Here is a 10,513-nt window from a genome sequence, read left to right as displayed (position 1 = left end):
TTTTAACTTGCACTGTTCTTCATAATATTAACTTGGACAAATAAATATGTCTACAAGGAATGTAAATATTAAGTCAATTATGGTATACTGATAAGCTGAATTATAGTGCTGCTATGATATTTATGAAGCATATATAATAACATGGGAACATATATGTTATGTAATACATAATAGATAAAATATAACATCTATTCTTTAAAAATAAACTGCAAATAAATCATTTAAATATATTTTCTAAGAATATTACTAGAAAATTGGATAATTTTCATTCAAAATCTTAATGCTTAATTTTCAGGGCTGGAACATTTTTCTCTTTAGTTGATTAAATCTTGAAAATAATTCTGACATTTAAAATTTATAAAATACATTTACTTTATTTAGGGATGAAATCTATTCTGCTTTCCAAATATATTAATTTTTAAACAGAAATGAGTAGACCATATTTTAATTCATTGAAAAATTACTGAGAAATCGATGTATGTGCAGACCCTCTACTGAAAGGTTGGAGATTAAAATAATAGCAAGATCTGGTCTCTGCTCTCCAGGAGCTCACAGGCAGGTGTAAAATGGCTGGAACACTCAGTAGATTGTGGGAGTTCTCTGGAAGAGGTACAAGTAAAGGACGACAGGCACTTAGAAGACAGTTCTAGACCCTGGGAATCTGAGGAGCCTTCCATGATGTATGGTGTTCAGAAAGAGCTTTGATAACATAGCAAGGGCTTCATAGACAGATAATGGGGTTTTTAAAAGTGACAAAGAACCTAATGGTTCTAGCTTTAAAACTTTTATGTATTAAACTCCAAATGATCATTTTTCAATGTCAACTCCACCTAACTCTTTTTAACATCTTGTTACATCCTCCTTTTGCTTTACAGATGCTGTTTTGAAACATCATTGTATTTTGTTCCATTTATTTTCCATGCAAGGCTAAGTGAGAGTATATGAGCATAGTCTTTATAATCATCGACTATTCATTCTTCCAATCTCATTATTTTCATAATCATGAATTTCTATTTGCTATTGAGGCACCCAAAAGGGGAAGGGGCACCTAAGTAATAATATTTTTATTAGTAGTAATTTCTATTGATCTTCGTTGCTGTAAATCAGTAATTGCATAAGTGGAGACTTCATTTTGTTATACCTCCAAATATGGTTACAGTATCAAAATAACATCTTTGTTTAAATGTACACGTTATAATGAAGAAAAGAACAATAACAACAAAATGTGTATTGAGTGAGTGAACAAAAGAACTAAAATAAATACATTTTGGATTTGGACTTAAGTTGTATTTTTAAAATGATTCCCTAAAAACTCCTTCCCTTAGAAATCTTACTTATGGTAAGTATTTCCACTTAATTTGCTCCTATGAAGACATCATGGTTATTGTGGGGGTAAGGGTTCTTAATTCTTCTTATAAGTTATGTCTAAAAAAGTTCCCCTTGAAGATGGAACCAGAGAGCAGAATGAACTGCTTAGGTTACTGATAACTGCTGTCACCTGAATCTCAGAGTAGCATACCCTAAATCTCCACAAGCTCAGTTGACATTTTCATGCCACTTTTATTCACTCACACCAAATTTGTAAGTATTTCAAGAGCAAATGCAGCCTAGTCATATTCCTATTTCTCTGAAAAAAAAAAAAACCCACAGAATTGAAACAGTAATTCACATACCCTCTCTCTCAAAAAAATACCCTTAAAGATAGTTCACCATCTAAATCACTGGACAGCTTTACCAATTTCATTGAAGTTGTATTCCTTTAAACTTCTTTGCTGGATGTTCATTCTGTTCATATACTTAGTACCTTGTCACTTTGACTGCTCTTGGCTAATCCTCTCTAGCTTAATTTTCCAATTGTGTTCTAATAGTAAGAGCCAGAAGTCAATTGCTTTCAAGCCATATTTTTTAAGCTAGTCTCCATGTCCTAATATGCCATAATACAGAAAACATTTGCATATTCAGTCTTACATGGTGGGCAACAAGGGTACCCACTATTGTTAGAAAGCTGGTGAAAGGAGTGCCTATTCTGAAGTGTTTCTGATATCAAACTGCAAGTCTTGATGTAATAATATATGATGGAATTATTGTTTTAAGAAACAGGAGAGGTTCAGTCTAAATTATGGAACTACTCTACATATTTACTTGATGTACATTTTTAAAGTATAATTGTTCCTTTTGGTATAATTTATCTATGTTTTTACTTATCTTTATCTCACATATTTGTTTTTTACCTTTAGAAATCCATTCATTATCTTCATGCAGTACTAAATTGTTCCCTATGTTATGTTAGAACAGTTGTTTCTGAACATACACAGAAGGGGACAGAAAATGAAAATTATATAAAATATATGCAATTTTCAAAATGATGATCTTTGTAAATTACAATGTGATTAAAATGTGTAGGGTTTGCTGTAAGTATTCTGGCTGCTATAGATGTACCCCATGGTAAAGACCCCTAGCTTCAGAAAATGAAAATAAAAATATTTATCTATAAAGAGGAAAGCTTTAAATTCTTCTGTTTCTAGGACAAAGACTATTCCACCATTTATAAAATCACTACAGCCTTTTCCATTTCCAACATCCATAGAAACAAGACAGTCAAACCAAAAGAAACTGATTACACAGTTATTGGTTTTTTTTTCAGATTTGATTTAGCTTGTGGTTTTTGTACCTATAATTTCAAGAACTACAAGATTTAAAAATTGCAGGCACACACAAGAAATGTAACACTGAATATCAGTAAATGACAGTTTTGTGTTCATACATTTTTACCATATCACTGGCTACCTGTACGCTGCAGAATTTATAATATAGTAATAAGTCAATCATAGCTCTTGGACATAGAAATAAAAATACCAACCAGAGGAAAATTTCTGACACTTTCAATAAAAATTAATATAATGAGAAAATCTAATGTCTATGTTACTGATGATTATTAGGCTAAATAGCCATATTAAATGGTTTTTGAAAGTGAATTTACTAAATTTAAAAACTTGGGGGATGGGTGAAAAAAGTGAAAGGAATTAAAAAGTACAAATTGTCACTTATAAAATCATTCACAGGATATAAAGAACAGCATTGGAAATACAGTAAATAAAATTATAATAACAATTGTGTCTGGTGTCTTAAGGGTACTAGTCTTAGAGTGATCACTTCGTAAGTTATACAAATGTCTAATTACTATGTTGTATTCCTGAAAGAAATACAATATTATATGTCAACTTTAATTGGGAGATAAATTAATTTTAAAAGTAATTAAGAAAAACACATTTTATTCTTTTGTTTATACCACCTTGAGCACACCTGATCTCATCTGAATCTTTTAGTATATAATAAAATTCTGTCGTTTTATTTAAATAGCTAAATAGTTTATACCACCCTGAGCTCACCTGATCTCATCTGAATCTTTTAGTATATAATAAAATTCTGTCGTTTTATTTAAATAGCTAAAATAAAGAATGAGAGGACCTATCAAATATCTTGAAGCTGTTACACCTAGTTACTTCCCTTCCTCCTATCATCTTTCTTTAATAGCCTTCCTCCTAAGATCTGAAATTCAGATCATGGAACAATAAGGAAATTCAGTATGGAAACCAGAGGACTTGCAGAAACCCCGAGGTAATATTGAGAAGTGAATCACTGCACATTGATTTCAATCTGAACAGCATATGTCTGTATGCAGGGTATTTATATAAGCCTTAGCTTAAGAGGCAAAGAAATTGGAATTATGTGGTCTGGACCTCCGGAAGAGAGACCACATAAGCCTGTTCAAAATCTTCAGGTCTGATTCGAATGTGAAGTGTCTCATGGAAAGAAAAACAAAACAAAACAAAAAATGGCCATTATGTATGAGAGTAGGACTGGAAATTAATATTTATAACTATGAGAACTATTTGTTTTGATATTTTAGCATTTATATTTTATAGCGATAAACTACGAACATTTCTTTAAAGACTGTGCTTTTTTTATTAACTTCAATACCAATCAGGGAAAATAAAATGCCTGTGAGTCTGAAATGAAAGTGGATTTGGTTTTTGCTGATCACTGCTGGCAGCAAGCAGCTGGCTGGATGTCTCAAATCTCACTTTCAAAAAGCCTATTTTCTATTGGCGATGATAAATTTGCCCCTTGCTTATACTTATCAGTGGGTGTTCAGTTGTTACAGCAGATTGGAAGTGATTCAGTTCATTTCTTGGGTATTTTCAAAAGCAGGGAAGGATTTCACACTCTGTGGAGTGCTGCTTCACCGAAAGTAAAGAATATTGCAGCTCATGGGAGTGATAATTAAAGCCAATAATAACCTAGAAGTCTCCCTGGCTCTGCAATGTTGGAGTAATACTTTTCCATTGTGTACCTGTCTGATTGGGGATGTCCTAGCTGGCTCCTGAATGAGGCAGAAACTGTAATTCGAAGGGGAAATGCTGAAATCATTCCTAAGCTTTCATGTGGAGAGTTAATATATGCAAATGAATATTGCAACAATGAAGGTAGTGTATGAAGGTAATATATTATGCAGAAAAAATAATGAAAGGTTATTTTAAGGTATCATGCACCATTTTGTGTACAGGTGAGAGAAAGGAAAAATATTTTTAGTCAGCAGGCAAAATAGGATAAACTTACAAGGGAAAATGTCTAGTATATTCCAAATATTGTGGAAATAATGTAACATAACCCATGCCAAATAGTCTCTGATTAATGGGTATTTACTCTTTATTTCCCTTATAACTTGATGCAAGTGCCAGGCTTTTTGTGTTATGAAACAAACGAGATGAGGTATTTCAAACACAATTCAGAGGAAAGAATAGCATTTATTGTCCAAAGAGTAAATGGTTAGAGAAGTCACTGTGATGGTTGGAATGCTTCAATTAGAGAAATAAGAGAATCAAGATTTATTCAGATATTAACTCTGTCTAGGCAACTGATATATTTTTGACCATCACATGCTCAGTCTCAGATTTCACACTTTATAAAGAAGTAATCAGAAATGTTTCCAGAAGAAAGTAGTTTAGTTGACAGTGTGCTATGTCTGAAATGACAGTGTTCAGGAGGTGAAGTAGGAGATGGTTGAGTAAACTTGTAACACTTTTAGCAAGTTGGATTGTAAATTATCATGAAAACTTCTTTGTCTGAAAATGCAGGTTTTAGGAGAAACATTCATTGGGATTGATCTAACACCTACATAAATCCTATTGCTAAAAACAAAAACAGCCACTTATCCACATACTGCCTAAATAGTAGTCTCTGAATGGGTATGAGTACGATGGGGTTCAAATCCAGTATCCACCACAAATGTTTGTTCAAGCTTGATAAAGTTACTTCTTAGCCTCAATTTCTGCCATTATAAATGGACATAATAATAATTATCATAATCTCCAAATCATAGGATAGTTATAACCATTATATTAGAACAAGAATTTAAAATGTTAAGTGTTATACCAAATGTTACCTTTATAATAATTATTATTAAAATTGAGTGAGAACCCATCTTAAGTAACCATGACAATGTGTTGCTCATATAGTTATGATTCAACATTTTTTTCATTTATGTATAAAGTTACAAAGGATTTTGTATATTTTTCATGTGCCAATTCCCACATGATCCTACTGAGATACTAAGATAAGTAAAAATGCAGTTCTATCCTTTATTATTTAGCTTCAGCCTAGTCTGCCATAATGAAGAGAGGCAATTTAAAGAAATTTAAAAAAGAGAGAAGTTTACTTCTCTTGTGTAACAAGTCAGTTAGCAGACAGATCTGTTCTGATAGTTATTCATAAACCAGGTTCCATCTCTTTTTCACCGCCCCAACTGCATTGTTGCAGTTAGGCAGCCGCCACATCTGGGTTGTAGCTCCTGGGAAGTAAAAAAACAGCATGGAAGAAGCATACCCACTCTCCCAAGGAACCTGAATGAAGCACATAATTTATATCTGCTTACCTTCCATCTGTGAAAATCTAACATGACAAGTCTAATTGCAAAAGAGACTGGAAATGTAGTATAAACAGGTTGCCAAGTCTCTGAGTATTGCCAAAGAAGATGGGGAGAAAGGATTTCATTTGACTACTAGCTTTCTTGAACAAATGGCCTCCTGAAACTCACTGTCTCCTGAAGGAGAATGTTAATTACAATGAGGTATAAAACTGCTAATACAGTTAAACTGTGTGCATATAGTTCATTTAAGCAAGTCAGAAAAAGCCTCAATCATGTAAGCATCTTGTCAAATTTGTTTCTTGAAATTTGGTTTTGGGCCCAATGGTAGCCTCTGACAGTCTTCACATTTCTGCAGGGAAGTGAGGAAAATAAAGGTGTTGTAATAAGCTCTCACAAATCTGAATTATTTGTACTAAAAATCTGTTTTTTAATTTTGAATGTATACTCCTCTTACATTTTGCTGTTAAGATTTCCTTTTATGAAGTGATGCTGTCAGAAGACAAGTTGGTTTTCAATGTCTTTAACTTTGACCCTGTCCTTTCTACTACCGCACTCCCTCACCAAAGTGCAGTTGTATGTGGAGCTTCAAACTGTGGGCAGGGCAATGTACCAATCCGTGAATATGTGAGACCCACTTGTATCTTCTGTATCATTTCATAAAATATTGTGTTTCTGAGTGATTAGAAGGAAAGTTTAGAAGGAAATGCAAGATACATTGACTCAATATTAGTGAAATACAATTTTTATAAATGCATAGTATTATCACTCTCATAGAAACATATAAAATAGACACTTGCAAAAATTTCATTTACTTCTTTGATTAGTGAGGAAACCAATATGATGTTAAAACTACCTTATAGGAGAATCCAAAGAGCACACATGTTTGGGCCATCCCAAAGCTGGAATAATTTACAGAACTGTCAGTATCTACAAGACAATCATCAATTGCACCCTCACAAGAGAAAATACAATTTATTTACATTTCTATAGATTAATTTACATTGTTCATTACAATCATATTTTTGTAATTTGCAGAACTGCAAGCAGTTTGAAAAGACAATGAAAAGTAGAGATAATGCAGATAAGCACTCTGGACAAGACACCCAGTGATGGTTCTTGTCCATTTCTAAGTCATTTACAATTTTCTCCTGGCAATATTAAAAGTTTTTAATATTTTTTGTGCATTTTGGCATATCTTCCCATGTTTGTCCTAGTTAAAACTGAATGATGTCAATTTATTGTGAAAACACTTGACTCCCTATTTTAGGAGTAAATAACCACATATTGTTTATTACAGTATTTAAGATATTGTTGATTCCCATAAATTACTATTATTAGTAGTTGGAAATATAACATTTTTTACTATAATAACACTAGACAGTATGATTCAATAACTAATTGAAACAATGCTTATTTTAAAAAATGAGATCCATCAACACAATAAAGAATCTGAATGGAAGGATAATCTGCTTAAAAAATATTTATTACTTGCGCTTAAGTATCCTGTCTGGGTTTTGCCTCTCAGCAAGTCTCTGTTCTCAACGATAGTATTTCCAAAAGCTCATCCAATGTCACTAATTATTTGCCTATTCCAAAACAACAAAGCATTCATTAATTCTAACAACAGAAGAAAAAGAAATAAGTGTGTGTTCTATGAATGTGGAAATGGTGGGGTAAATTGGATGTTGAGAGGCAAGTTTACATAGGGTTTACTTGGAACACATGGAGAACACTAAGCATTTGTTAAATTAAATTAGACCAGCAATAAAAGCTGTGGAAACTGATATGAAAAAATCTTTGAATCACTTAAGTTTGTTTTCTTATGCTAGTGGTTTTCAAACTTTTTAATTTCACATCTCTTATCTCTTAAAAATCATTGAGAACATTGGATAATTTTTTTTAAAAAATTGAGTTATATTTGTAGAAATTTGTTATAGTAGTTATAAAATGGGGAAACATTTAAACTCTTTATGCATTGATTCATTTTAAAATTAGAAAAATAAACCCATTACATGTTAGCTGAAGTAACATTTTTATGAGAAATAACTTTTTAAAGACAAAATTTATTAATGAGTGACATTTTTGTCATATTAATAGGAAAAACATTTTTGTAAATATTCTCTTAGTGTCTCTCTCACTAAAAGGGAGTTGAATTCTTGTATCTGCTCCTGTATCGCTGTTTGTGTGGAATATATAAAAAAATCACACCACACATGGTTAGGCCATTAGAAAAGAGTGGAACCCTAAAAATGTCTTTGGACTCTCCCCACCGGGGCCTTTGTCTTTCATTTTTAGAATCTCTGCCCCAGTCCATTTACGCATACCCTCTTCCAGATGACACTAGCTTCTGTCTTTACTCTCATATAAAGATCTTCCTTCTTATTTTATTGAAAAAACATAATTTCTACTTACTTGCATTTCTGTTCATACACTTTTTCCTTCTTTTTTCCTTCAGATGAAGTAGTTGAGCTCCTTGATAAAGACTGTATGCTTGTCTCCTTCCTAATTCTCATATCCACTGACCACTCAAGGGCATTACTTTAGCAATTCTCTTCATACCCACCATCGTCAATTATATCCTCTAATACATAACTCCCATCAGCATACATTCTTAGTGTTGATTTTCTGATATGTAAAATAAATTTATATTGAGTCTACTTTCCTGTTCACTTACTGCTCTATTTCTCTGTCTATTAGGGGAAAATCCAAGGTATAATGTGATTGTATTCACTATCTCCAATTTCTCTTCTTTTATTCTCACATGAACCTGCTTCAATAAATCATTTTCTCCTACTTCTGCACAAGACTGCCCTATTGTGGTCAACAGTGACCTCAAGTTTGCTAAATTTAATGTTCATTCTCTATACTCATCTTACTTGACTCGGAAACAGCATTTGATGGTTAGCCACTTTCAACTCCTTCAATCATTTTCTTCATTTGGTTTTTAGTACTTTCTCTAGTGTTTTTTCCTTTTTCACTGCCTCTTCTCCCCAATCTCTTTGTTGACTTTCCCTATCTATTCTACTTATTGTATATTTAGTGTCTCAAAGCTCAGTCATCACATTTCTTCTGTTCTACATTTATATCCATGACCCTAAAGATATTAAAGTTTATCTCTTATGGATTGAGTCAAACATCCAAATGATAATCTACTTGAAAACCTATTCATTATAGAAATTTACATATCATCATAATTGGTGTGGCTCAGTGGGTTGGGTATTGTTCCACAAACTTAAAGGTTGCCTGTTTGATTCCCGTTGGGGCATATGCCTGGGTTGTGGGCTAGATCATCGGTTGGGGGTGGGCCAAAGACAACTGATCAATGTTTCTCTTATACATTCATGTTTCTCTCCCTCTCTCTCCTTCCTCTTCTCTCTAAAAAATAAATAAAATCTTTTAAAATACTACATATCAAAAATATTTTAATGGCATTCTCCTCTAATCTATTCTTTCTAATTTTTCCCATTTTTTGCCTGAAAAATTATTATAATTTATTTGATAAATATTACTCCATCTTCCAATTATTCAGGCAAAAACTTTAGTTTTATTTTTGGTTTTCCTCTTTTATCGTACCCTACATCCAATCTCTCAGCTAACTTCCATCTCTCTCCCTTTTCAGAGTAACTATTTTGGTCTAAAGCACCATTATATATCCTTAATAATCCATTGGGATTATATTTTAGCCTTATAACCAATTTTTTACCTTCTATGCTTGTTCTACACTCTAGTCTCAAATCACTAGATATAAAGCTAAGATCATGTTTCTTCTCACTGCAGAATCCTTTAATTTTTTGGGATCCTATAAAGATTAAGAACTAAGGACCCACTGAAACCCATAAAGTCCTACAAGTCTTACTTTTTAAAAAAATTTTCCAGCCTCATTTCACATCACTATCACCTTTCCTTTCTCTGTTCCAGCTACACTGTCTCTTTGCTGTCCTGAAGCATATCAAACATGTTTCCAACTACCTGATCTGTCCTATCATCAGCTCTGCACATGTATTACCTTGTCCCTTTCAAGTCTTTGATCAAAGGTTATCTTCTTCCTGGAATCTTATTCTTTCCACAGTTATCCCTCTTCACTGTGTTTATCCTTATCATTTATTATCAAATTATCATTTGTTATTATTGTTTATCATCCCCATTATTTATTACCAAATATCAGTTTATATGTTTTTTTTCCACTGCTTTTATTAAGTAAATATTTATGAGAAAAATTAGTCACTCAACATGTCTGCTCCCTTCTCAGTAAGGCAGAGGTATATTTATATAAACTCATTCACTTATGAGAGAGAAACTCACTGGGAATCAGTCACAATCATGGCCAAAACTTAATAAAGTCATTATTTCTGTGCAATTCTAACATAATTATATTCTAAACTATGCAGGAGCTCAGAAAATAGCCTTTCTAAAAATATTGCTCAGAGAATTTTAATTTAGTCACAAAAGAGTAAAAATTAATAATATAACTAAGAAACTCTTACTGTAGATAGATTGGGATATGTCAATAAAATATACATATTTTAAATCAGTTAGTAATAATTGATGTAACTGATAGTTATAAAATTGAAGACAAATAAGAAA

The sequence above is a fragment of the Phyllostomus discolor genome, chromosome 2 (assembly GCF_004126475.2).
Source record: "Phyllostomus discolor isolate MPI-MPIP mPhyDis1 chromosome 2, mPhyDis1.pri.v3, whole genome shotgun sequence".
NCBI classification, from domain to species: Eukaryota; Metazoa; Chordata; class Mammalia; order Chiroptera; family Phyllostomidae; genus Phyllostomus; species Phyllostomus discolor.
Note: the sequence above shows the minus strand (reverse complement) of the source record.